General features: G+C 33.5%; 1 pseudogene; it reads right to left on the bottom strand.

Annotated features, from left to right (window-relative positions):
• Positions 1-128: 128 nt before the first annotated feature.
• Positions 129-5,000, bottom strand: part of LOC137630977 (uncharacterized) — a 17,103-nt pseudogene continuing 12,231 nt past the window's right edge.

Here is a 5,000-nt window from a genome sequence, read left to right as displayed (position 1 = left end):
AGCAAGTAATAATAATAATAATAATAATAATAATAATGATAATAATAATTTAAGTTACTATAGCGCTCTGGAGGCACCAAAGTGAGAAAGAAATCCAAGAAACACAATAGGAATAATTAAACATCAGGTTGAAAAAAGTTTTTGATACATTTATTAAAAAATATAAATCATAATTTCATTTCGATGGTTTGTTGTCAGTAACAATTCCTCTCTAATTGACAAACGTATTTTGCGGTTCTTTGAGAATTTATCTTTTTGCGGTTCTTTGAGAATTTATCTTTTTGCGGTTCTTTGAGAATTTATCTTTTTGCGGTTCTTTGAGAATTTATCTTTTTGCGGTTCTTTGAGAATTTATCCTTTTTGCGGTTCTTTGAGAATTTATCTTTTTGCAGTTCTTTGAGAATTTATCCTTTTTGCGGTTGTTTGAGACTTTATCGTTTTGCGGTTCTTTGAGACTTTATCTTTTTGCGGTTCTTTGAGAATTTATCTTTTGCGGTTCTTTGAAAATTTATCTTTTTGCGGTTCTTTGAGAATTTATCTTTTTGCGGTTCTTTGAGAATTTATTACACGTGGGTAAAGTATATCAAAATTTTCCTTCAATTCTCTTGACACAATTTCGATCTTTACGTGATTTTTTCTAATTTCAGTTTTTACATTAAAAAAAAAAATCATATAAAAAAGGGAATTTATAAAATTCTTACTTGAAGAAAATACTAGTGACCAGGGCTATCCAGACTAATGAATTAACATTATAAATCAGTTTTGATTATATATGATTAAAAGAATAACAAAAACAATATTGGTAAAATTGATAGACAATTATACAGTTGTATTTATGAATAGTAGCTCTTTAATGTGTCAGCTCTTTCAACCTTAATGAATATGTCTGACAAAGCTAACTAATCTCGTTTAGGATTACTTTATAGAAACGTTACACACACACACACACACACACACACACACATATATATATATATATATATATATATATATATATATATATATATGTGTGTGTGTGTGTATATATGTATATATGTATATTTATATATATATATATATATATATATATATATATATATATATATATATATATACAAATATATATGCAGTAATTGCATAATTTGCATAATCATTTTACCATTCTATAATTGCTGTAAAGTAAACCAACTCATAAAAGACCAATTTTTTTTTAAAAGTGACAAACAAACGAACCACACTACTTGTTCTATAATCAAGCAAGATCAGAGGAAGCAGAAAGACCATACATCGAAAAAAAAAAAAGTCTTAAAAGTAAATTTATGGTCATTTTAATTATACGAGAGGCTTACATCCGGGATCTTTGAGGCTAAGACGAGTAACCAATGTATGGCAGGACTGGGCATTTTCAGTCATTGCTGCCTTGACGTACGAGATGAAGAACTTGAGCTCCAAACTGCAGTCATCGCACTGGTAGTTGTTGCTAGATAGAATTTGAATGACTTCTGTAAGGTAGAAGGAATGGGAATGGTTATTAGCATTTGGATTGCATATAGAATGATACAGAAGGATTCTGAATGATACAGAAGGGATGGGAATAGTTATTGACATTTGGATTGCATATAGAACAATACAGAAGGAATGGGAATGGTTATTAGCATTTGGACTACATATAGAACAATACAGAAGGAATGGGAATGGTTATTAGCATTTGGACTACATATAGAACAATACAGAAGGAATGGGAATAGTTATTGACATTTGGATTGCATATAGAACAATACAGAAGGAATGGGAATGGTTATTAGCATTTGGACTACATATAGAACAATACAGAAGGAATGGGAATGGTTATTAACATTTGGACTATATAGAATAATACAGAAGGAATGGGAATGGTTATTAGCATTTGGACTAAATAGAATAATACAGAAGGAATGGGAATGGTTATTAGCATTTAGATGGCATATAAAATAATACAGAAGGAATGGGAATGGTTATTAGCATTAGGATTTGATATAAAATGATACAGGAAGATCTTGCCGAAAAAAATGTCAGGATTGACATAAACTAAGCCTACATCAATATACCTTGACCTAGTGATTGCTAAGAGTTGGAAGTGAATTTAAGCAAGAGAAATCAAGTAGATTATATCAGACATTTTATCTAAGACAAAAGATAAACTTGGTAGTTCTTTCATAATCAACACACATACAAGCATGAAGTATGCAAATCCAACTAGGAGGAAATGCAGATTTTATGAAAATCACTGTATTTATATGCAGGGTTGTCTTATGATCACATGTTTCAATAACTAAATAGATTCTATCTGGTATTTTGTGGGACAAATACGAAAGTAAAGGAAGTTCTATACAGCCAATTAGATTCTATAATTTAATTCAGTCAATTTCTATTGATTAAACCAACCAAATTATAGGCAACCGTTGTTTAAGTCAATCTGAAAATCTACCGTTTAACCCAACCAGATTCTAGGCAGTCGTCATATAAGCCAATCAGATTCTATCATTTAAACCAATCAGATTCCACACAGCCATTGTTTAAGCTAATGACATTCAATCATTTGAACCAATCAGATACTAAGCAATTGTCACTTGAGTCAGTCTGATTCTAAGCAACTGTCACTTAGGTCAATTAGATTCTAAGCAACTGTCACTTAAGTCAATCAGATTCTAAGCAACTGTCACTTAGGTCAATCAGATTCTAAGCAACTGTCACTTAGGTCAATCAGATTCTAAGCAACTGTCACTTAAGTCAATCTGATTCTAAGCAGCTGTCACTTAGGTCAATCAGATTCTAAGCAACTGTCACTTAAGTCAATCAGATTCTAAGCAACTGTCACTTAGGTCAATCAGATTCTAAGCAACTGTCACTTAGGTCAATCAGATTCTAAGCAACTGTCACTTAGGTCAATCAGATTCTAAGCAACTGTCACTTAAGTCAATCTGATTCTAAGCAGCTGTCACTTAGGTCAATCAGATTCTAAGCAACTGTCACTTAGGTCAATTAGATTCTAAGCAGTTGTCACTTAGGTCAATCAGATTCTAAGCAACTGTCACTTAGGTCAATCAGATTCTAAGCAACTGTCACTTAGGTCAATCAGATTCTAAGCAACTGTCACTTAAGTCAATCTGATTCTAAGCAGCTGTCACTTAGGTCAATCAGATTCTAAGCAACTGTCACTTAGGTCAATCAGATTCTAAGCAACTGTCACTTAGGTCAATCAGATTCTAAGCAACTGTCACTTAAGTCAATCTGATTCAAAGCAACTGTCACTTAAGTCAATCAGATTCTAAGCAACTGTCACTTAGGTCAATCAGATTCTAAGCAACTGTCACTTAAGTCAATCTGATTCAAAGCAACTGTCACTTAAGTCAATCAGATTCTAAGCAACTGTCACTTAGGGTCATCCAGATTCTAAGGAACTGTCACGTCAATCAGATTCAATCATTTAAAACCAATCATATTCCATACAGGTTGTTTAAGCCAATCAGATTCAATCATTTTAAACTAATCAGAGACCATATTACCGTCGTTTAAGCAAATCAGATTCAGTCATTTAAACCAATCTGATTCTAAGCAGCCATTGTTTAAGCCAATCAGATTGCATAAAACAGATTCTAGACAACAGGCGTTTTATACCAATCAGATTCTATACAACAGACTCCATACAACAGTCATTCTAACCAATCAGATTCTTTCCAACAGATTACATACAAATGCTGTTTAATCCAATCTGATTCTATAGAACAGATTGCAAACAACCATCGTTTGAGTCAATAAGCACCTATACAACAGATTCCATACAGCCGTCATTTAAGCCAATCATAATCTATACAACATATTTAAGCCCATTTGAGTTCATACAACTGCCATTTACGCCGATCAGATTCTGCCGTTTGCCCAGTTATATTTTGTCATTAAAGTCACCCAGATTATATTTTATAAGGATGAAGCAGATGGGAAAGATGAACATACCTCTTAACTGAGGAGTCCTTGGGTCACAGGTAACACTTGCTGGAGCATTCACCAAGCAATTGATGGTTTGGCCCATGTGGTCAGGCTTCAAGGGCCGTCAGCAAGTCCTCTTGCGCCTGGGTGTCGTCGAAGCCATAACGCTGGATCAGGCTGAAAACACCCTGTTGAGGCATGCATGAGGCTAGGCTGACGATCCCGGCCAACGCCAGATATAAAGCTAGGCTAGACTGTTGTCTCATCCTGAAACAAAGGTAATGATAAAGGTAAAAAATCACCTAGGACAAAAAATATGGTGAATTTCAAAATATTTGTGTTTAGTCTTTTGACTTTTTTTTTATTGTAATACCATATAAAAATCTATACTAAAATTACGGCAATCCTAAAACCACATAAAGAAAGGAGTTAGACAGTGAGACCCCATCTCTCAATTCACAGTATTATTCACAATTTTTAAGGATTCATATTGGGAAAATGTAGGAATTAACATTTAAGAACTTAAGAGTTACATATGGCATAGTTCTATTTAGTGAATCATGGGAGGAATTGCAAAAGATGATATAAGATTTGAATAGAGGAAAGCAGAGAGAATGTAAGACTGAAAATGAATATGAGTAAAACTAAGATAATGTTTAAAGAAAAATGCAGAGAAACTTGCTAATTGGTAAAGTAGTTTTCATATTCTCAAGTAACCGTGCCTAATGTATCTTAAATTGGTGAGGCCCATCACTATATGTGAACACTGCGTGTGCGTTCAGATTGCCCGGAGCCTATCTCCGGGCGGGGAGTCTCCTAGACTAGAAGTCATGGCCCCATGAACCTTTCTGATCATGGTGCGCTCTGTAATCCACACGTTACCGACCTCCTCAGTTGCTGGGTATTATTATTATTATTATTATTATTATTATTATTATTTATTATTTATTATTATTATTAGATAGATAACCTTAATTGGAAAAGCAGGATGATGTAAGCCCAAGGGGGTCCAATAGGGAAAAAATAGCCCAGTGAGGGAAAGAATATAGGAAATA

This window comes from Palaemon carinicauda, chromosome 39 (assembly GCF_036898095.1).
Source record: "Palaemon carinicauda isolate YSFRI2023 chromosome 39, ASM3689809v2, whole genome shotgun sequence".
NCBI classification, from domain to species: Eukaryota; Metazoa; Arthropoda; class Malacostraca; order Decapoda; family Palaemonidae; genus Palaemon; species Palaemon carinicauda.
The sequence above is the reverse complement of the archived record's forward strand: the minus strand, read 5'-3'. Positions and strand labels throughout refer to the sequence as shown.